At 44.8% G+C, this 24,490-nt stretch overlaps 1 protein-coding gene across 5 annotated transcripts in view; it reads left to right on the top strand.

Annotated features, from left to right (window-relative positions):
• The first annotated feature begins 18,106 nt into the window (after positions 1–18,106).
• Thrb (thyroid hormone receptor beta) overlaps positions 18,107–24,490 on the top strand; it is a 326,708-nt gene continuing 320,324 nt past the window's right edge. For 3 of the 5 annotated variants that reach the window (XM_050140635.1, XM_050140628.1, XM_050140627.1), the window contains exon 1: positions 19,423–19,697. The gene's annotated coding sequence lies outside the window, so the exon portion shown is untranslated. Of the gene's footprint in view, positions 18,215–19,149; positions 19,319–19,422; positions 19,698–24,490 lie in introns of those variants that run through there. The other 2 variants (XM_050140634.1, XM_050140632.1) reach the window with 2 other exon arrangements.

Below are 24,490 nucleotides of genomic sequence, written 5' to 3' on the forward strand. Positions count from 1 at the left end.
AAGAGGAGGAGTCCGCTGGAAGCAGGTTGAGTCTATAAACTCAAAGATCAACCCCAGTGACATACTTCCTCCAACAAGACCACACCTCCTGAACTTCCCCAAACATTGCCACTAAATGGAGACCAAGTGTTCACACGTCTGAGCCTATGGGGGGGAGCATCTCTAATTCAAACGATTCCATCCCATTTCCTGCTAGCTATTGGCTCATAATCATGCCATATTGAAAATAATGCTTAATTTAAACAAAATTTGAAAGTCCCCACAGCCATTTCAATGTCAGTTTCAACATCGTTTAAAAGTTCCAAGTCTCTTCTGAGGATGAGGTAATAATCTCTTACCTGTAGCACCTAGTCAAAAAATAAATCATAAACTTTGAAAATATTATATAGATATAGATATAGACATAGATATAGATATATTCCCATTCCAAAATGAAGGAACTATGGCATAGTAAAGAAATACTGGGTCACAGGAAGAGCGGAATCCAGCAGGAAAAACATCAGATCCTGTATCTCAGTGTCTGATGTCTGGGACTTTAAGGGGCTTAGATAGCTCCACCCCTACATTTTTGCTGCTTACAACACTTACCTGCCTCTGGAGTTGTTTCTACTCCTGGTAGGCAGATGTCTCATGGTTTTGGCATCTCAAACATCTTAAGGTCTTCACTGAAACCAGGATTCACTTTTCCACCTTCATGCAATGGCCTCCCATACCCTTACAGGTCTTACTGTCTAATGTTGCCTCTGGCCTCAGCAGCTTTCTGAAACTGAGGAGGAAGACCCCACAACTCCCTTACTCTACCTCTGTTCATGTCTCTAAATCAGTACACCAGAGACGACATTGCCAAGTTTAGCTGCCAGTGTGGTATGGATCCTCACCAACTTTGGCCACATTAGCAGAAGCTTCTGGATTTTGAAGTTCTTCTAGGGGAAAAAAAAAAAAAAAAAAAAAAAAAAACCAAGCTTCAAATGCTAGGAATCTATCTGGGTGGGCCGCCTTCCCTCTGTTTCACAACAGAAAAGGAGGCCTCTCTTTATCTGCTAATCTCCTTAATAATTGCAGTCTCTCTTTCAGCAAATGCCTTGCCTATAGCATTAAGCTTTCTCACGGTTTTTAAATGCATAGTTCATTTTTTTTCCTGGCCTACTTTCTCCTTTTCACTGTAGACCTGCATAGGGTAAATCAGTAATAACTAAACCATAGACTCAATATTATGAACTCTTGAAATTTCCTCCACCAAAGAAATTAGTCCGGGGCTGGAGAGATGGCTCAGAGGTTAAGAGCACGGACTGCTCTTCCAGAGGTTCTGAGTTCAATTCCCAGCAACCGCATGGTGGCTCACAACCATCTGTAATGAGATCTGGTGCCCTCTTCTGGCCTGCAGGCATACATGCAGACAGAACACTGTATACTAAATAAATAAATCTTAAAAAAAAATTAGTTCATTAAATTTTAGTTTTGTCTTATACAAGTTCTCAGGACATGGACAGAAAACAGGCAGATTCTTGGCCAGATTTTTTTTTACACAAATGGCCTCCAACTTGAATCCTTGCTTCCCTCTGAAACCTCTTGATCTGAGCCTCTATACCAGACTTTGCTCTCACTGCTACTGCTTTCTAGGCTTCTACTAGAATGGCCCCTGAAGTTCTGCTTACAGCATTCAACCGTTTTTCTAGTTCAAAGTCTTTTACATTCCTCCTGAACACAACATGGTCAGGTTCTTTGCACTACTACTGCAATCTCTGTTACCACTTCTGTATTAGTTACTGTCCCATTGCTGTGATAGAATGCCATCAGAAGGTCTGGGAGAAAAAGGTTATTTAGGTTTACACTTTCAGAAGAGGTAAGAGCCCATCAGGGTAGGGAGGACTGAAAGGAGGAGGCAGCAGAACCTGAGAAAGCACACCCTATGCTACAACCAAGGATGCAGAGACAGAGCCAATTGGACCTAGAGTGAGGCTATAACCCTTCAGAGCCCACTCTCAGTGATGTACTTCCTCAAGCAAGGCCACACCTTCTAAACCCTGCCAATACCATTAACTGGGGCACCAAGCATTCAAATGCATGCACCTGCAGGGGTGTTTCTCATTTGAATGAAGCAGGTTGTTTAGAATGCTAGTTAACCCAGTTTTGACTTTTACCAACTGTTCTCTTCCTAAATCCATATAGCCCTGGGGGATGGGGTGCCAAAAGATAGTTTTGATTTTAATTCCAGTTTTTTGTTAAATGAATTGAGTTAATATTAAGGTACTGTAATAGTTTCCACTTCATTTGCTATGTAAAGCTTGCCTGATTTCACTGACTGCAATGGGTTAACTGCTAAATGCAGGAATGAAGTAGGATTTTATTTGTTTCTGTCAACAAATAGCTAATTCTGTTAAGGATTAACAATAAACATTCTTAACAATATTTGTAGTAGTATGAATAGGCATGTATCCCATAGGCCCATGTGCTTGAATGTGTAGCCCATAGGGAGTGGCATTATGAGGTGGTGCAGCCTAGTTGGAGTAGGTGTGGCCTTGTTAGGGGAAAAGTGTCACTGTAGAAGTGGGCTTTCGGATTTCTTATATTATGTTCAACACATATGCTATGCCTAGTGTGCAGGTTTTCCTTCTGCTGCCTGCAGATAAAGATGTAGAACTTTCATCTCCTCCTCCAGCACTGTGACTGCCTGCATGTCACCATGTCCCACCAGGAAGGAAACTGGTCCCCCCCACCTCTGAGACTGTAAGCCAGCCCTAATTAAATCTTTTCCTTTACAAAAGCTGTGTGGTCATGGTGTCTCTTCACAGCAACAGAAACCCTAACTGAGACAATATTAAAAGATGACTTCAAATACACAAATTTTAGGGTGCCATTGATTAACTCATCAATCATGTTTCCAACTAAATTAATTTATGCAGCAGACTTAGAAAACAAGGTAATGTGGGGTTATCTTTTTTCTTCCAATACGGGCAACCTAGGGTACTGAGCTATGTGCAGTTGTCTCTGTAACACGGTCCCAGTGTTGGGCACTGAACAGGAGACCGTTGTGTACAAAATCAGCCTGGGCTGCACGGTGGGAGCCTGTTTCCGAAGCTGCTTTGGGGATATGAGTTCAACTTGCTTGTTCAGGCTCAGGCATAGATTAGAAACTTGACTCACTCTAGTCTGCCCGTTGCCCAGAGATTTCAATAAGGCAGATGACTGTCTCTTGCAGCTCATAATAACGCACTTAAATTCTGATCTACAAATATGCTGCCAGCCGTGTGCTTTTTGAGGACTTTAGATTGAAAACCTGCAGCTGTGTTTGTGTAGTAATTTCGGAGCCCTATTTCATATGCAAGGGACTGGGTTCTATGGCTCAATCACAATTCATTCATTTTTCCTTTCCTTTCCTTTCTCTTTCTTTCTTTCTTTCTTTCTTTTTTTCTTCTTCTTTTATTTGGTACCAGGGAAATAAAATCTGAGAACTATAGGCATTATGGTCAGTTCTTAAAAAAAAATCATAAGATTGAAAATAATAGTCCCACAAGACTCACAAATCTTTTTGATTTTCCATTAAATAAAGTTTATGGACAAAATTCCAGATATATGTTGTTAAAGAATATTTAGTAAATTCTAATTAAGAAAGGATGTGATCATTGTGAAAGGAATTGGAATACCAAGTAGGTAGCTTATCTGGAAGACCTTGGATCTTAGTAGCAAATGTTTACACCTACAGAATCGTGTGTGTGTGTGTGTGTGTGTGTGTGTGTGTGTGTGTGTGTGTGTGTGATCATATGTGTTTATGTATGTACATGTTATGGAGAGCCTCATGATGGACTGGACTGAGCTTGTTTGCAGATAGAAAGAAAGTTCTGGAGCATTTGTCCTTGGGGTGCCTGGAAGGATATTACTTATGATCCAGAGAGCAGTAATTTCTAAAGCAGTTGTTTACTCCAAACACTTGCTGAAGTGACCCAGGGAAAAGTATTTTCAGTCCCTTGTCATGGTCATGAAGCACATTATGAAACGCTGTAGGAACAGGCATTTGTAAACTGTACTATTCTTCTCATATGGCCCATAGTGACCTCACATTTAAATTCAAAATTCCTAACCACATTTGAGTGTTTTTATAGACCTAGGCTTTTCCCATACTATTTTTGCTTATTGAATGTGTGTATCTGTGTGTGTGTGTGTGTGTGTGTGTGGTGTGATGGGAGTTGCACCAATGTGTGAGAAAAATCACTCTGCAGTAGTCACACATGTTGTCAAAGGTGCTATGCAAGCAGAACTTTCACTATTAAGCTGGAACCTAGCATGGCTCTTTCCAATGTACTCTCACGCTGCCTTTCAGAAGGACGCCGATGGGACTCTGCGGCTTCGGCTGAAAATAACTGCTTCTTAGCTGAGTTTTCAAGACTGCACCAGAGCACAATCCATGCAACTTACAAGCTCTCCCACAACTGCTCCTAAACACCGCCTGTTCCTTTATATTCTGCATGCTTTGGAGACATCAGGATCCCTCTCCTGTCTCCAGAACTGTAGTCAGAAACTTGGGTACCACTAAACCTTCATTAGTCACTGCCAGCCTGGTCTCCAGAGGTGACGGTGAAAGACCTAGGGGATGGACAGCTGAGCATCAGGGATGAGAAGATAGATAGAAGGCGAGGGACCTTTTGCTTTCTTTTCTAAGTAGCTTCAAAGAACTGATCTATAAACCTAATACAAAGAGGCAACAAGAAGGGTGACTTGTCTGCCTACACAGATAGGCAGGTATAGAAAGGTGGGTGGATGGGTAGGCAAAAAAGACAAATAGCTGATAGGCAGCAAAGATGAAGAGATAGCTAGATAATGGATAGATAGATAGATAGATAGATAGATAGATAGATAGATAGCAGATGTGTTTAGCTATAGAGAAGACAACAGAATCTATACAGACGTCAATTTAGAAGCAGCCTTTAATGTTTTAATTCTAAGCTATAAGCTATATAGATTCAGATGTCTATTTACTACTTGAAAGTTATATGACACGGGGCAATTACCTACCAAAACTTTCTTGGGCCTTAAAGACCCTCTCAGAAAAAAATTAATACTGAATTAACAGGAAGTGTAGTAATCCTAGTCCAGATGTGTCCAACCTTTTGATATTGTGAAACCATGTTCTAGTCTACAAATGTGTTGGGCCACATGCACAGCTGTCCCGGGATGAACAGGGCCCTTGGGCTGCAACCTGGATGTCCTCAGAGCAATTTATGCAATGCCTGGAATATTAGACCCTCCCCACGATTCTAGCTGGCATGATTTTGGTGGCACACGTCTAAAAGCAGTGTTTATTCAACTGGATATTTAACCTGGAATGGATGTCCACTTTCCTCAGATCTGCTGAAGTAAAAGGGAAGGGAAGGTCTGATGAGCTGGTGCTTCTGAAATTTCAGTTTTTCTAGGATTCCCTGGGGATTCTGTTACAAATGCAGGTTGTAGCTCAGCAGGTGTTAGGGTGAGATCTGGGACTCTGTAGGCAGCAATACCCAACCTGAGACTGGTGCAGCCAGCCAGGGTATCAAGCTTAGAAAAAGTACATGGGTGAAGTGGGCTGCTTCCAGATGTGGCCTCAAGACAGAGACAATTATAGAAAGTAGAGGGAAAGAGACAATAAACACACTTCCTCCCTTTTTCTTTTCAAGTCTGGAAAGCAACCTGTCATGACCTATAAGAAAGAATTTGTAGGGTGTGTCTGTCTATGTCTCTGTGTGAAGATGTCTGTGTTTATGTACGTGTCTGAGTGTGTACATGTCCGTGAGCATGTACATGTCGCTGTGTACAAATTTTTGTATGCCCATATGTGTGTACACGTCTATGTATGTACATGTCTCTGCATATACATGTCCATATGTAGACATGTCTGTGTATGCATTTTACAGGACATTATGCCAACTCTGCACATTAAAAACCGACCTTAAACAATTGCTTTCCAGCCTCACTCTCCCACACAAAACACAAGATTGCAACAGTGCTTTGGGATTCTAGCGACAATTACATGAGACAATGCTTACCATCCTTAACAGAATACCTGAGTGCATGATGCGGTGTCCAGATAAGAAGTTCTCATTGTTGCCATTGTCATTCAGTTAGATGTGGAGGGAGACTGAGCTTTACTCCCAGTGCCCACATGGTACTTAGAGTAGTGTGCCCCGTACTACAGTGTTGTGAAATAGTGCTCTTGTACACTGTGTAACATTTGTCACTCGTATTGGCTTAATAAAATGCTGATCGGCCAGTAGCCAGGCAGGAAGTATAGGTGGGGCAGCCAGACTAAGAGAATTCTGGGAAGAGGAAAGACAGAGTCAGTCACCAGCCAGCCACAGGGAAAGCAAGAGGAGAATGCCTCACTTATAAAAGGTACCAAGCCATATGGCTAAACATAGACAAGAGTTATGGGTTAATGTAAGTTGTAAGAGCTAGTTAATAATAAGCCTGAAATAATAGGTCAAGCAGTTTATAATTAATATAAGTCTCTGTGTGCCTCTTTGGGACTGGGTGGGACAGAAACTCCCGTCTACACTACAGTGTGCGCCAGAGGCTGTTGGAGGCCCATTATACACATCTGGGCTCTGCCCCCACCCCCCACGCTGGCTCCATCAGTAATTACATTTTGAGTGGGGACCAACATTCCACATTTCTAACAGGTTCACAAGTGATGAATATAGCCTGTTTGGGGACCATTTATTGCCAGCTTCTGATCTACAACTACTCGCAGTGACTGGCATGGTTAAGAGATAAGGAGCTTCCAGGAATCAAAGTCCCCACTGAGATGGAGTGTCCTTTCTTGGGAGACTTCCTCATCTTAAGCCAGCTGCTTTTGGTTGGCTTTTTTTTTCTAAAATACATTGAGTTTGTCGTCTATGAGAAAAGTAGTTCTTAAATATAACTCAACTTCTCTTTCTGACTGAAGATATCAAGGAGTTAACTGACCTTGGTTTCATACGGGATAAGAAAGCAGGACCTTGGGCTTAGGAACTTAAAAGCAACCCAAATGGTATTCCCAGTGGCATCATCACAGCTTGCTAGGGAAATGGCAGGAACATACCAGTAAGAATGAGGTCCCTGTGAACCTCTGTCACTGCCATGCTTTCTGTAAGGGTAGCTGCAGAAGTGACACAGACACACAATGGACTCAAGAGAAAATCCAGACAGTCTCAAGGGCATGCTGAGCTGGTGTGTGAATGAATGACTCTGGGACGGGGAGGCTTCTTCCAGTGTGCTGGTAGGCTGCTTCAGTTTTGTCTTTTGCTTCCTCAGTTGTTGGGGTAAACCTTGTTACCCTTCCTCATGGCTGTTAAGACATAGCAAGCACCTAATGTCCCATCAGCACGACTGTCTAAACATGAGCTGAGCAAGAGCAAACCAAGGAGACACGTCAAAGTGGACAGGGAAAGACTATGAAGCCTCAGCCCTATACAAAGAACCACATGCAACTAAGGAACGCTGAGCACAAGAGAAATAGTCTTCTCCAGAGAAGAGCACACCAATCTGTTATTTAATACCAAGGCATCAGTCCTGAAGGTATAAATGTAAATCATATTATACAGACAGAGTAAGTTTTACTTAGGAATATATAATATATGTGTGTGTTACATGCATATACATATATATGCATATATATATTTATGTAAGAAGTAATAAAAAAAGAGGCCATAAGCTTGAAATAGAGCAAGAAGTTGTACATGGGAGGACTTGGGGATAAAAAGGAACGAGGGTAATCTCAACTATAAAAGAAATGATACAAAATAAAACCAAACAATGACAGAAGACATCCGCACGTCTACCTGGCAGCCATATTGAAGAAGGGATAGCTAGGCTGGAGCATAGGCTACAGTAGACACTGCAGTCCCTACAAGCTAAACTTCTGATCCCCAGAAAATCTGTTGTAGGCTGTGACATGTAGCCTGGCAGAAGTACGTGACTGCATCAGCATTTTGCTCTTTGCTGCCAATGCAGGGGCAGATTGACTCCGAGCACCATCAACTTTCACCCCTGACCGAGATCTTTCAACACATTCTTAGACTGCTGTTTATATGTACAAAGGCTGTGGGCCTAGATGACCCAACTGGATAAGAACCATAGATGGAACAAGAGTATGGAGACCCATCGAACCTACAGAACCCACTGTGGGGCTTAGCTCCATGGTCTCATTCTTTTGTATTTATGTTCTAGGAGAATAAAACCAGCCTATTGTTGACACCCAGAACTGTCCCATGCTTTAATAAAACCCCATCATCACTGTCATTCCCATTGCAGAGCTAATGGGTTTATTTTTAAAGTGGTAACTCATGACAATATTGTTATAAATGGAGAAAAGGAAAAATACCATGATACTATATATTAAACTTGAATATTTTCATGATTCAATTAAATATGGCAAGTTCAATGTTATTCATACACACAAACATATAGATAGATAGATAGATAGATAGATAGATAGATAGATAGATAGATAGATCGATCTTTGTTCACAAAGCATTCATAGTATAAACCTAATGGTTCATTTGCTGTTGCCATGGGTTTAATTTGTAATGGTTGATGAAAACATGCTTTGAAGTGGACTTGAGAGGAAATGAAAGCGAGGTATCTCTCTCACTCTCCTTTCCTGTCCTTTCTCCTTTCTTCCACAGCTTCCTTCCTTGTGTGGTAAGGACCGCATGACAATGCTTTCGTTGCTTTGATGAGCTGTCTGATTCAGACTAATTGACCACAGCCCTGAGGACTCCCATCAAAGCTCGGCTGGAGTTGTTGACCTGGGCCTGTTCACTGACTATTTCTGAGGTAAATGTTCTGTTCACGAGCCATGGTCTAGTAGTTTATCACCATCACTCAGATGGCCTGCATCTGTGAACCAGGTCCTTTCTGCACTCTTACTTCCCAGGGCTGGCCAAGGTGGGCTAGAAACACTGCTCTTAGCTTCAGTTTTCATGCAAATTGCCAAATCGCAGCCCTGTAAGTGACCCCTGGTGAGTCCCCATCCTCTTCACCCATATCTACAGGCCATCGATAAGAAGTTTGTTACCTTAAATGGTATGCCTTCAAACTTTATTTTCCTTGTGTAGTGTATTTCATTTGTATTTTAATAAATAAAGCTTGCCTAAAGTTCAGAGAGTATAAAACAGCTTCACTGATCAGCCTTACAGACAAGGCAGTGGTGACACACACCTTTAATCCCAGTAGTCAGAGTAGTTTGCCACAGAAAACAGGCTGTGGTGGTGCATGACTTTAATCCCAGCCCTAGAAAGGAATGTAAGATGGGGGGAGACAGTCTCATTCTGAGATTCTGGGAGGTAGGATGGTCATTTTGAACTGAGGTAGAGAGGTAAGAGCCAGTGGCTGGTTGTTTTGCTTTTCTGACCTTCAGGGTGAACCCCTATTTCTGTCTCTGTGTTCTTTTAATTAATCATACTGCATCCTTTAGTACATTTGAGGAAGTGTTGAGGATAATAGCTCAATTAGACCATTTCCAAACAGAATGGGATAAAGTAATATGTATATATTTCCATAACCTGCCTTCTCATGCTTCCAGAACATGCTCTTCCGCAGTCCCTTTAGACTAGGGATCAATTCAGAAGCCGGTATAGTTTCTAGTTTCTGACAGTGGAAGTGAAGAAAGGTCCTCAGCTGGGGAGTATACTGTCCCACAGGGACATGTAGCCATCTGGAGACCTAAGCCGGCAGGAGAAGTCAGATGTGTGTTCTGCAGGCATCTAGAGGGAAGTGGCCTGAAACTGTGAGAGACCCAGTCACTCACAAGGAATTATCAGGCTCAGCACTTCACTGTGCCTAAACCCTATTCTGAATACGTAAGAACAAAACAAAAGCAGAAACAGTAAAACAAGTGGAAAACAAGAGCTCCCCAAAGGTGAGAAGGAAGGCCACAGTTTCAACTGTTGCCCTCGCTCTAGGACGAGGGAGGGCTCGCCCTCTGCGCTCTGGGCCCTGCAGTCTCATTAATAAACACAAGCGCGTAGAACATTCCATCACTGTCAGCCACTGCTACTTGCTCATCTGTCCCCACGAGTTATTTATCTGTGGTTTCTATTTTAGTGCGCTATAAAATCAGGAGGTGGCACTGGCTGACACCATAAGGTTCATTCCCTTTCCTAACAGGGTGGAAGCAGCCGGCTACCTGTGGCCTTGGACTTGGGGAAACTCCAAATTTCCCTTGTTTACTGCCTGCCTGAGGCATAGTCACTTCTACAGGACAGCCATCTGAGCGTTAGCTCCCTGTGTCCAGGGACACGGTCTGGTGTGTTCTCTTGCTATTTAGTTTATATTTATATTTATTTATATTTACTTGAGCCTCTTATTTCTGACTTCTGCTTCTCTCTGGAATAGTCAATGTGCCTCAGACCTCAACTGCAGCACCTTTTTCTCCCATCTTAATTGCTTCAGCAAAGGCAACTAACTACCTTCACTGGCCACCCTCCTGTACATTCTTCTACTTTATGTCTGTCTCTGCTTGTCTAGATTGGCATATATTATATGGATACTCTGGTTTTGTGATGATCCTGAGACAGGTCTCACCATTACCCATTCTGGATTAGAACTTATTATCTGCACCAGACTGGCCTCAGATGTGTGCCATTCTCCAACCTCAACTTCCCAAATATACTTCCCAAAAATTCAGGAATAAAGTATATTCCTGAATATACTTTAGGAAGTCCTTCTATATAATTTCACTCCAACTTCCACCATGGGAAAGACGAATTTACTTCACCCATCATAATCTTCCCACATTGTGTCCTGATTCCATACCTGGTGGTGATGATCAAGGTGTATAGCTGGTAGCAACCTTGGCATAGCCAGAGCAGCCACCTTGCCCCCAGCGCTCTGTGCACACATCCAGTCCATGTTCTTCGACTTGGCCTCAGTCTTTTTATCGCTACATGTGTGTTGTGGGGAAGGTCAGCCCAAATCTGTCAGGATAGGACATAGTTGTCCCCAGACCACACCACAACTCCTTCTGTACAAGCCTTTGCTTTTACACCAACCTCTGAAGCTGTGTGGGAAGCCAATCTAGTTACAAAGACATTCTAGCTGGGACAATGGGCCCTCAGGTTGGTCAAAGAAACAGATGCAGTTGGGAACCTCTTGGAAGATTCTTCTTAATTCCAAGGAGTGGAAAGGACTGCCATGTTTTGGATGTGGTTTGTTCCCCAGGCCTTGTTAGTCAGAAGCTATATCCCTAGCATGGCTGTGTTGGGAGCTGTCGCAAACAGTAGGGTTGCACCTGTGTTAAGTGACTAAGTCTTTAAAAGGAATTCATGCTTTGAACAGGTTTGGGGAAGCAATCTCACTAACTGAGGGTGGTGCTACAGGTTTGTTCCTAGTTCTGGGGAGGCTGAGGTAGGAGTACGGCCTCCCTGGCTGCTTAGTGAGACAGAGATGGGCATAGGCATCCTTTGGGTGTCTCTCCATTTCTGTCTCTTATGCTCAGTCCTGTGTGTACTCCCTGCTTGGTGATGCCATGTTTCAAAAGACCTCACCAGATCTTGAGAACTGCTACAAGCAAACAAACAAAAAACATAAACAAAACAAAACCAACCCCAAAATCCAAAACCAACCAAGCAACCAAACCAACAAAAAACAATAACAAAAAGCCCTCTTGTCCCTATGAAGTATTCATCCTCAGATGTTTGCCTGGAGAACTTCCACCTTCGCTGGTTTTCAGTGTTACACCAGGATTCTTCTTCCTCTCACTATACAAACCTGCTGTGAGTCGGGCACCGGGCTCTACTACTTGCCTGTGAGGACAAGCTGCCTGTGGCCCTCAGTGAGGCAGGGTTAGCTCTCCCTCACTTCCGGTTGAAGCAACTAGAAAAATTAAGAATGCCCCCCCCCCCCCGAATCCCAGGCAGCACAGATGCTGACTGCAGACCTCAGGCAGTCCATGGACAGCACACAGCACTCTGAAATCCTCTGCTCTAAATCTGTACACTGCAGAAACTCAGGCCTGTTGACACGCGCTCTAGATAAAAAGCCCCCCCCCCCCCACCGCACATATTCTCTCTGGTTCTCCAAAAATATGTTCTACAGCTGTTTGGAAATGTTCAGTGCTAACGCTTCTCACAAGGAGGATGCAGTGGGCTTTACTGTAAAAAAAAAAAAAAAAACAACTCGAGCACAGGAAAGTAGATTTCAGTAAATCACATATTGCCCCCAACTGAGATTCTCATCTGAACTGCTGAAAGCGAGTAAAATTGAATTTATGAGTGTCATTCTTGATATGGCTCATTCAGGGATTTTTAAGGATTTGAGCATAAGCCATAATCACATGAATCATGTTCTACTTGTTGTTGTAGCCCAAGAATCAGCTTGTTCTGTGGAAATGAGTAAGAACTGCTTTATTCCTCTCTGAAAAAGAAGGGATGCTTCCCCTGAATATATAGAAATCATTTTCCATCCCCATAGTTATGGTGTAACACCCGAGGCTGGGCAACTTGCACAACAATGATGCTTGTTTAGCTCAGAATTTTGGAGACGAGCTTTTTGGATCTGGTCTCTGCTGGCCCTGGGGTTTAGGAGACGGTATCATTATGGGGTCAATGGAAAAGAGAAATCACACAGGAAAATGGAGGACTGTGTCCGGGAAATCTTGCTTTTTTTGTTTTTTTTATAACAACCTGGTCTTTGGAAAACTAACTCAGGACCCTACCAGAGGTAAAATTAATCCATTCTGCAGACGATGCCCCAGTGACCTGATAGCTGCCAAGAGAACCTATTACCAAGACTACCAATTAGTTAGTTCTTCTTAAAACTAACTTTCAAATAGCTAAAAATGAAGAGTTAATTTTTAAAACATCTTGGTCCCTTAAAGAAATAACACAAGGTTTTAATTTTAAAACATCTTGGGTTTCTTGTCTCACTTTCTTCAGTCACACATGGATGTATTTTAATCCACCAGAAACTTTTTCATTTTTTTTTATTCTTTGTCAATTAAATACACACATATAATGCATTTTGGTCATTTTCACCCCCATTTCCCTCTCTTATCTTCTTCCTGCTGTCCCCGAGGCTCTTCATTCCAATGAGTCCCTCTCCCACTTCCGCACCTTCTGTTCTGTCTTCTGGATTTTGTGGATCATTGGAATGGCTTGCATGACCACAGGTGTGTGGCAACTGGCCAGGGGCTACCCTAGTAATGATCACCTTCCAGTTGCTTCATAGTGGCGGGATGATGGAACTGTCTCAGCACCTTCATTGCTGCACAGGTCTTTACTATGTGGTGAGTTCGCTGCAGCTGAAAAAAAAAAAAAACCCTGCGATTAATGGCTGCCTAGGGGGGCAATAGTCGTTTTCAATTTTGACTGGAGGACTTCAAGTTTGTAACGATAGATAATATTCTAGATAGACTCCATCTGATTTCAAATATTCTATTTATGACAACTGTAAGGATGAACTGAAGTCAGCAGGTGATATTTGAACATCCTCTAATTGCTCTTAATTATTCTGGCTCCTCAAGAAGTGTCATTAATACAATTGTGATACATAATCACAAATTATGTATTCAAGTCTTGTGTATTAAATAATACATATTATTATACACAATTATTGTATACTATTTATATTTTGTTAATAGAATAACTCAAAATTTGATTTTGGCCAGCAATTCTACTCCTAAGCATGTGCCAAAGAGAATATGAGTACAGGCATCCATAAAATTATTTAAGAATTAAATAGCTAATTTATTTGTAATAGCCCAAGCTAAAAAAATACCAAGAATTCATCAACTAGAAACTGAATAAACAAGTGTGGTCTTGTTATATGGTGAAATATGGAACAGAAAGTTCAAGTCAAATTTTCAAATCCAACAATTAAGTATGTTTATCTAAAAAAGTTATGTTAAATGAAAGAAAGCAGATATAAGAAGTAACACACTTTTTGGTAATGTTTATATAAAGATCAAGATCTGGCAAAACTAATCAATAATCACAGAAGCCAAGAGTGGTCACCTCTAGAAGGGCCATGATTGGTTGAAAAAGGAGAAATTTTCATATTGCTCAGACTATTCTCTATGTTGTCTTGGCTGTTGATTAGACATAGAAATATAAAAATTCACTGAATTGAGTACTAGTATTCATCTGTTTTCCCATGTGTTCATTTCGAGTCACTAACACTCAGATCTCTGAATTTCTTTGGAGGTTAACTTTTTGCTTTCTCTATTTCTGCCTTGACCCACCCGAGTCTATTCTCACTGTACTTGAGAAGGATATGATTCACAATTCATCAGAATTTGACCTGGGGGCAGATATAGTAAGGTAACACTATATACCTCAAAGTAATCGATAAACTTCCATGTTTCAGTCACTACCAGAGAAAAAGATGTTTGGTCAATCAATGGAACAGTTCTGTTGGAGAAAGCTATTTCTCCTCCACAGTGAGTGAAGAGCCCAGCTATAGCTTATTAGTAGTATGTAGGTAAGGGAAGATGAGAGGAGGGGTTTCATCCTTGTGGTTAAAAAAAATCCTTCACCCTTGCTGGTTAAAGACTCTCTGGGTACTGTTTGGCAAGAGGAGCAAGCAACCCTCACCTATGCTGTGTAAGGAAGTTTAATAAAGTCATCAACTCTCCAGAAGCAGTAGAATTCTGTTTCTGTTTGTTGTTGGAAACTGAGGAGGAGGGTTAGATGTTTGCATTTCCTCCAAGAGAAGGGATTTTAACTATAGGGTCCAGTGCTTCTGAAAGGTCAGCTTCATGAGTATGTGATCTGGACAGCTGCACTGGTCCCAAGCTTAGTGGTTCTCAACCTGTGGATCACAAACCCACAGGGGTAGCATACCAGATATTCTACATATGAGATATTTATATTGTGATTCATAACAGTAACAAAATTAAAATTGTGAAGTAGCAACAAAATAATTTTATGGTTCGGGACAACACCACAACATAAGGAACTGTGTAACAGGGCCGCAGCATTAGGAAAGCTGAGAACCGCTTGTAGAGAATCCCAGGGCTTTGAAGACCGACATGTACCTGGCTGCTCTGGTCTCTGCTCTCATCAAATTGGCATCACTAATAACTACAACTTTGAACTTGTGTTTTATAAGACAAATCTGATAGGACAAGGGACCATGTGCTTTTACACAGAAAATACAGAATGTGTGTCTGCCACAATTTTTCGCTGCACCCTCAAGTGTAACAATGTTGGTGTCCCGTGAACACGGAATGCTGAGAACCCACAATGTGTAGACGTAAGCAAAATCCAGAGATGCATGAGGCAAGCATGTTCCATTGGCAACTGAGGAAGTAGGACCTGGCCAACCCAAGAGACTGTGCTCTCCTTTTCACTGGAACTGGCTTTGAACCCAGTTAATGGCAACTCAGGATGCCTTTGTGTACTTTCTTATCTGTGGTTACTTCTCAGAATTCACTAGCTGATGGCCTGAATGGGAAGACACTAAAGGAATGAACCTTTTCAGGTCCCTTGAACACAGCACTAGGCCGAAGGTCCCCTGATGGCATGCCAAAATGAGCATGTATCAAGAAGTGGAGGCTGCTGCGTTCTGCATTTGCACTGTTCCAGTGCCGACAAAACACACACACAAACATGAGCAGCAAAGTATGAACAGTGTGGTATTATACGAGTTATTAAAGCCTCTTTGAACTGCACTACACACCGACATTGCAAAATAGATGAGTTTTAAAGCGTGTGATGATAATTTGAAACACTTGTGAATATTAAATGCTACGACAGTTCCAAAAACAGAGTGAAGCAAGACATAGCTTTTTATTTTCTACCACCCTGACAAGTTTTCCCGACTTCGTTTTGTACAAGGACTAGGGAATAACGCATGTGTCTCTCTAGGACTTCCCCTCTCTCGGCCTTCTAGTGACAGCTCCCTTCAGCTTCTGAGGCCAGTCTTACTGGATCCCTCCTCTGCTGCACTCTGTTGGCTTCTTTGCCTTATCTCATCTGCAACCAACACCAAGTGAGGATGCTGGAACCCTGCATGTGCACTGAGCATGCAGGGACCTTCTTTTCTTGTTAATCCTTTAATACAGTAATATCTATTTGCATAGTGTTTAATCTAGAGGTAAGTTACAGGTCAAAGAGGGTAAGTGTTGGTTACACGCAAACCCTCTACCTCATGGAGTTTGGCCATCCGCAGATCTGTAGAGGAAATCTGGAACATCATCCTAGGGATGCTTAAGGACGACCCTGTGTCTTCCTCAGGGGACCGCCACCCATCGGTTTGAAAACTATCACTTTCCCTGAAAGGTCTGTCTTGAAACACTAGGGATAGATGTTATGATTTTAGCCAGCTGAGATGGGCCAGAATGCCTGGGCCTTCATAGAAAGTAACAAAGAACATAGAGACTTTGACTCTCCAGGGCTAGGTCACAAGGCGGCTTCAGAGCAGGCTTCAGAGACGACTGTTGAGTAACAGAAATGATTTAATGTTCCACTCTCTCAGCAAATCCATCCCCAACTTCCTGAACCTCCAAGAACTTCCTCTGCGTGAGTTCTTTGAGACTGCCCACACCTCACACCTCTAATATTCCTTATCATAATTCTTTGCCATGACCATCATCACTTGTATCTGGTCAATTCTAATGAATTTTATTTCTCCAACTGGATTCTGGTACCATCACAGACATAGTAGGCAAGAAAAAGTAAGATGTTCACAAGCTAAAAGTTTAAGCCATGCAGGCATTATGAGAAGATCTTTTAAAACTCAACGCATACACAACAAACATTCACAACACACTGCGTCTCTCTCACCATGTTAAACAAAGAGGCATCAAAACTGCATGGTGGCTGCACTGTGGCCCAAGCCCACTCTGTTGGGCTCAGTGTTTCAGGTGAACTAAGATGATGGGGTCTGAAAATAGCAAGTGTGCACCACACAAGTCAGCCAAGATCAGACAGGGCACCCTGGGCTCCCAGGTTAGAATATCTTCTGCCTTCCTGACCGTTCCCATGACGCTGTGTTGTCCTGCTGTGTAGCAGCCTCTGATGGTGACCCCTCTTACCACCACCTGGATGTCTCAATACTTGCTCCAAGGGAATCCTATTTTGTTCCATTGTTTGAGCGTTGCGATTATATAACATTGCAACAGCCAGTCTTGTGAATTGTTGTGTCATGTGACTTGTTTAATACTTTAATTGACTCTTTAGTTAAGAATTTGCCAGGCAAAGTGAGATCAGAAAGACAAAACCGTCTGAACAAAGAAAAGGAACATGTTTTGAGTTTTTAGGGTTTTTTTTGGGGGGGGGGGCGTGCTATAGTGCCTTTTCAATACATGTCTTTCTTGAGAAAGAATTTAAGGGGAAAAAATAGCTCCGATGTAGACGGAAGAAGAGAAGTAGTAAAACATCCCGGAGTTCTCAGGACCTCTTGATTCCCCTACACTAACCACCCTTACTTATTACAGAGCTGTTCCTAAGAGCCCCCTAGAAGACCTGGGCCCAGCTATAAAATTGCCCTTGCTTAGCTGCGCCTGGCTTTTCCTCGCGGCCACCAGGGGGCTGTCTGGGTGGAACTGGGTTGGAGACTCTGCAGCCTTCCTCCAAACCAACCAAAACATCCCAAGGCAGCTTTGGAACAAAGCCCAGGAACTCGCCTGCAAAACAACCCTCACTCTAGAGCCCACAAGCTATTGGTGCGGCTTCATTGGGGCGAAGAGTAAAACCCAAATGTCTTACGAAGAATCCAAAGGGCAACCGAGTCTGCGCGGGAAAGACAACGTCTTCGCCCAAAAGCTGCTATCTGAAGCTTTCTCTCCTGAATCCTGCTGAATTCTTTCTGCCCAGGCAGAAGACAGCTTCGGATTCACCGCAGTTGCTAGTGCAAACCTTCACCTTTCCTGCAGGCGGCCAAGGGACGCCGAAACAAAACCCTAATCACCCGTGGGAAATCCAGAAAACTCTTTACAATGATCTAGACATTATTCCCCCCGTTTAGTTACATGCAGGCAGGCTCGGGGCACTGCGCTGCGTTGCCTGCGTATATTGAAGAAAGAATTTCAAGGTATTTCCAACACTGTGCTTAAGAGCATAATTGTATTCTGTCCTCAAAGTAGTTTGTCGCAACTGTAACTTCCCACTGGCAACGTGTTCTCTGAGTACTCGGCATTTTTCCAATAAAGCCTACCTCCGAGGCGAAGCCCGGAGACGGTCCGGGTCATCTGGAGCAGAACACCAGTCGCACGCTGTGTTTTCTCCTAACCTGAGTGCTCGCTTGGCTTTCAGGACTTGAGGTATGGACATTTCGGAGTTGTGTGTTTGTAAGGACTGAACTCTTTAAGGGTAGAGATTATTATTGTCTTCTGGTTTTATTTATATATTTCCAAGACAAAAAAAATGAGGTGTCCCTTTAAACCCTACTCGTGGAACGAGCCCGGCACACACTCCCAGGAGGAGGATAATAGGGTGTGCCAGGAGGGCACAGCTCGTTCAGGGCAAGCAAGGTGTGGGGACTGTATAGCGTCAAGATCCCCAGGAGGATCTGAGAGCCCCGTGGTCCCACGCGCGCCACAAGTAGTTTGGGGGCGGAAGGAGGAGCGCGGCGACACCTGCCGCGCTCTCGGGCGAACCCAGAGGGTTGTGCTACTGGAGGTCCCCTTATCTCCCGTCATTCACCCCCCCCCCACACACACACACCCGCCCACCCATACACACGGACCCAGCTTCTCAGGCTCTTCAGTGTATCTGACAACCATCAGTAAAGCATTGCTGTTCCAACCACAGTTCAAGGGAATGAAGGGAACAGCTTGTTTTTGTGCCAAAGTGGGAGAAAGTGGTGTGTGTGTTTTGCTTCGTTTCTGTCTGTGTCTTTCTCTCCCCCTCTCTCTGTCTTACACACACACTCTCTCTCTCTCACTCTCTCTCTCTCTCACACACACACACACACACACCCCCCCCCACACACACACACCCGCCCACCCATACACACACACACACACACACACACACACACACACACACACACACACTCCTGCCTTTTCAACTACAGGAATGACCGCCCAACTCCAACCTCCGCGCGCCAGCAGTCGGGTGGGTGGGCGCGCGGCTACCAGACCCGCAGCTACGTGACCCCAAGGAGGGTGGCGCACAAGACGCTGGTACCACGGTGCACCTAGGCGGCAGGTGCACAGGAGGCAGCGCGGGGCACCCGAGTGGCGGACGGGGTGCGCGGCCGGGAGGCCATTTCGTCTCTGCGCTCCTGACGAAGCTGGGATAGACTGAGCCAGCCGCGTGTGAGCCAACCGCGGCTGCTGCGCGAGTCAGACCGGCTGGAGGACCGGAGGGGACGAACGGTCAGCGGCGCTCCTGCCGGCGTGGAGCCGGCGCCCCAGTCCCGAGTAAGGCTGTGCGCCTGCACCCCGGGAGGCGGGACCTCGGGCACCTCGCCGCCCTCTCAGGTCGCCGCGGAGGGGTTGCCAGTGTCCTGGGACCGGCCGCGCGCCCCCCCGGCGCGGGAGGAGAGTTGACAGGTCAAGGGAGTCAAGCTCGCAGGGTGGCCCGCGCCGCACGGGACCCCGCGACGGAGGGGGCGGAGCGGGGAGGAGACTGCAGCTCGGCCGAGCACGGCGCAGCCTCGGGCGGGCGGGCGGCCGGCGTGACGCGGCGGGATTAACTTTGCATGGCTAATTCGAGCACCGCCGCGGAGGCCACTGGCTGCTCGGCCGCAGCTCGCCCGCACGCCGCCTCGGGGCGCCACCGCGAGGCTCCACCGCTCCGGTAACGTGGCGCGGCGGGGGCGCAGGGGAGGCGTGGGGGGGGGGGCGAGGGCGACAAGTCCTGCGGGCCGGGCACGAGTGGTAGGCGCCGCGGGGTGTTTCTGTCGCGGGCCTCTGCGCCCCGGTTCCTCTCGGGCTCGGGCACCCGGGTGCAGGAAGCTGAAGCCCGAACCCAGCTGGGCACAGGCTCCTTGTGAAATGGAGTTTGACATCCTGGGCGCTGAACCAGTGGAAGTTTCCATGAGGAGGAAGTTGTAGGACATAGGGGTTTGGAAGAGGCTGACAGGCGCGGGGGTGGGCGTTTCAAGGGACTGTGAGCCTCCTGTCCCCTCTTTTTCCTCCTGCCCCGGAACTCGAGGGTTTGGAAAAGAGAAAGCTCCCGAATGTTACAGGCTCTGGCCAGAGTCTGGTGGTTCTGCCTCTCACTGCCTCCTCGGGCTCGCTCCCTCCAGAGTCGCTCTTTTGCTTTGCTTCTCTTGACGCATCATCTTTTGGGGTCGCTCGGGTCGGTGGTGACCCAGGTGGTGTCGGCTGTGCGCCCCACGATGGGGAGAGGCGTCTTTGGAGAGTTTTCATTGCTTAGTGTCAGTTGTCATTTTGAAGGAAGATTCCCGTGACCACAGTGGGATTATTACGGGAGCTAATTCTTAAAGCCTTCTGGTGTGTTTTTAAGGGGGGGGGGGCGGGGTGTGCCTTCGTGGGTTGTTTATGTTTTTAAATTAAAGGCTAAAAGTATAATTTGCCCCAAATGAGAAGTTTTTAAAGGATCTATTAGGCATTCCTAAAGTGAGTCAAATAAAGAAAGGAGCACCTGGACAGGCAGGTTGGGTCTCCCATACCGTCTTTTCCAGAGCCTGGAGAACTCAAAGGCTCTGCTGAATCAGAAAATAACATTGACTAAATCCTCCCTCCTCAAGTCTGGTTGATGCTAGGTACTAGTGGTCGTTGTTAAAGACCTGCTGTGAAACTGAGCAGATCAAGCGCGTGAACAGGAGAACACGGCAATTTTGTTAATGATGAACGTGCTATAAGCCCCATAGATCTGTCGGGAAGTGTCTTTAGATGGTTTGGCTCTGGCTTAGCTTGTTTGTTGACGCTGTCATGAAATGTTGCCTCACTGTATTGCAAAGGAATAAAAATTTCTTTTTGGTTAAAAAAAAATGTTCCATGATTCATTCTGAATATTCTGGATGACTGATCTCCCGGCTTCACTTCAGCCTGTTATTTCTCGTCCTGAAAGGAGGCGTGTGCCGGGAACCATTAACGAAAAGGTGTTTGAGTAGGAAGTATTTGGAACAGTGGCAAACTTTAGGGTGTTTTCATGCTGATTGGTTGTGCTTCAGTTGACCCTGGCAGAAATTAAGTTTAAAAGTGCTTTGCTTGGGGCATTTTTTTTTTATGTGAAGAGATTGGTGGAGAGGAATTTACCGTTTGCCCATGTTAAATAGATACTAATACTATTTTTAAAGGTTTATTATGTAGTGAAGGTGGGAAAATCTGCTTTATTTTGTGAGTAAGAGTAGATGAGGCTGAACATAGCTCCGTAATTATTTTCCCTTTTTCTTTAAAAAGTGAAACAATTCTTGTTGGCATTACAATGCAGAAGCATAATCTCATTGACACGGAGGTGTTGCTAAATAAAGTAACTGGCATTAAGAGCAGAGCAAATACTCCAGCTTTCCCCTTCCAACTTCTCTGTGGTAGATTTTGCTCTCACAAGAAATGAGCTGCAACTTCACTGTGATCCAGCCCCCCCCCCCCCCCCCCCCCCCCCCCCCCCGTCCCCCCCCCCCCCCCCCCCCCCCGAGAAAGGTGCTCTGTTAAGCTCTCCTTAGGAAGAGAAAGTCGAGGCCCCCTCCTTGCCTGTTTGTAGATGGAGGGAGGATGCTTGGAGCCACTAGCGAGCTTCCTGTCTTTTTCATGGCAATGAAAGGAAAGGTGACGGGCTTCTTTCCCATTGTGCTCTGGTATAGGCTCCAGGTCACCTTCTTAGACAGCCTTTCCTTGAGCACTTGAAGGGAGTTAGTCCTTCATGCTCTCAGAGGTCTCTCTGCTTTTGTTCTGCCCTCCCCGCCCCCTGCCCAGTACTGGCTATGTTCAGGACTGTTCCTTTGGTACTTGTCAGTTTCTTCTTGAAACTAAACTCTGAATATTCTAGATGACAGTGTGGAGTCTTGGAGGACCCCAGTATTGATTGCTTCCTTCACTTTTGCTCTCCTTGCATCTGCAGGGATGCTTGGCACACAGTAGGCGCTGGGTAAATTTTAATTGAACAAATGAGAGGTTGTGTGCCCAGGCATTGTCTTCCCCCAGATGCCTGACTAAGTACTTCAACCATTGCTACTTTGGACATGCCGTATCTGGTAAGGTGTGAACACACACACACACACACACACACACACACACACACACACACACACAATTAAGACTCAATCTTTGCATTTGTTTCTCACCCCTTGTTTCTCTCCATCTGGAAGTAATGGCTCTGCCCTTCTGTATAGTTATTTCTCCAGGTTCCTCCTGCTTGCCTTGGCCATGTATACATGCTCAGCTGTGCTTTTGCTGTTCATGTCCTCAGTCCACTTGATGCCTGATACCTTTAGTTCCTGAGTTTCAGAGAAAAAAAAATCTTCCTTGTTCCAGAGGCATTCATTGTCAAAACCGAGAGTGAAACTCCCAACCTTGGGTATCACCAGGTGGACATGAGGACTTTTATTCTTGCAGGTCTTGGGAAGGCCTCTGGGTTTGGCAGCTCAGAGAGGACCAAGGGCTTTCAGTGGTCGTGTTTAGGCTACAAAAATGGTGGTTAGCGAAGGAGAAATCAGGCTTGCTGGGTGCACCACAGCCTAGAAAAGTTCTTGGTGATAGATTTATAAATAGCCCACTCATTACTATGTGCTGTTTGTCACAGGCTTTGCCTGTGCCTCCTTTTCCCTCTTTCAACAGCATAGTCTCATCCAGGTGGCTGTGGAAAATATTCAGTTATCTGGGTTTTCATGTGGTACCTAAAGGGTCATCTGAAAACTATTGTGCGTGGCAGTTCTTGCCAATTCAGAACTCAAGGAAATTGCAGCTGGTAATCATGGCAATTTATTTTTATAGAGAACCAAGTTTCAGAAATATGCCTGAGGAAATACGTAACAAAACCCCCGCAAAGCGGGACTGAAGAGATGGCTCAGCAATTGAGAGTGCTCGATGATGTCACAGGAGACCTGAGTTTAGTTCCCAGCACCCATGTCAGGCAACTCATAGCCGCCTGTAACTCCATCTCGAGGGGATTTGACGCCCTCATCTGGACTCTTTGGGCATCTGCACTTGAATACATATAGCTTCACACATATACTTTTATTGTAAAAAAATAATAGTGAAAATAATTTTAACTAAAAAAAAAATCCTACAACATAATTAATGCTCGTATTGTTACTAGCGGGAGGGAAGAACAAAATCAGTGTTTGGGGGAATGAGGAAGATAATTACACCGAAATCCAAAGGGCTTACTGCTTTAGCATATTTAATATAGTGCCAAACTTGGTGGTAGCCAGGTTAACAGAAAAGGGGGGATGGTGTCTATCTGGAATTGATTATCAAGAGAACAAACCAGATGTCAGGTACCAGGTAGGGTGTTCACCATGGTGCCTGACAACTCTTACAAGGTCACAATGGGCAGTATTTCAACAGAGTCACAGAAAATGAAGTCGAGTTCTTTATGTGGTCATGTCTTTGGCCAGCTCTCAAGAGGAGACAGCTGCAGAGGGCATAATGAAGAAATAAAAATCCCAGGGTAAATTCTCTGTGGGACTAAGCTGCTGTGGTCCAATGGTACAGGTTCTGTCGTAGCCTCGGTAATTAGACAGAGCCCAGGAGACTAGCAGACTGAATAGCTAACATGTTCACTAAGCTAACTTTCTCAAAGATCCAGTGCGTCAGCCTGACTTTGGTCTGGAACAACTAGAGAGGACAGGAAAGCTGGGTGTTTGAAAATGACCCCAGAGTCCCGGACTACCTGCGCAAGGACCCACTAATGCCTTGTGCCTTGATCTCTGTAGCTCTGTCTTCCAGGGTTGTCTGTTTCCGTCTCTGTCCCACTTCTAAATTGTGGTGAGAGCCCCATCGCTGTCTCTGAGTGCCTAGGGACGACCTGGGGACACGGATGCTGAGGAAACTGTTGTTGGAAGAGGGATGGGTCAGGATTGGGTAGTGTTTCTCTTCCCCTTCCATGTCAGTATAAGCGCCATCTCTCAACATGGCTTGGCCAAAAATAAATGTCAGGATTACATCATGAGCCAGGGCATGTGACTGTTTCTGTGATTAGGACTTCAGTTTGTGTCAAACCTGGATAAGCAATCCATGGCAAGTTAGCCTCCTGTTTGCTTGAAGGTCGTTTTCATGCCTTGATTTAGTTTCTCAGTCTACAGATATTTTCATATCTACTGTGTACCTGGCCCTGTCACATGCTTTGAAGTTTCGGGGATAGCCAGTAACAATGTGCATAGATTAAGTCCAGCTATGCTGTCGTGTCCTCAGCTGAGGAAACAGAAAACCTGTTGGAGTTTCTCCTAAGACATCTTAGCTAGGGTTGGGGTGGGATAAAGTCACTGTTTGTAAGAGCTTCCTGTCTTGTGGTATGGTGTAAATCTCACCAGAATCCATCCCATTGATGCCAAGTGCTAAGGACTTGAATGTGTTCAGGTCAAGGAGTTTCTGACAGAGCATGCTCATCTTCCACTTTCAGTTCCAGAACTTTCTAGTGCATTATGGAACTTAAGCATGTATCACATTCAAAGCACAGAATCA

Source organism: Alexandromys fortis, unplaced genomic scaffold (genome assembly GCF_014885135.2).
Source record: "Alexandromys fortis isolate MF-2015 unplaced genomic scaffold, M_Fortis_MF-2015_v1.1 scaffold_46, whole genome shotgun sequence".
NCBI lineage: Eukaryota > Metazoa > Chordata > Mammalia > Rodentia > Cricetidae > Alexandromys > Alexandromys fortis.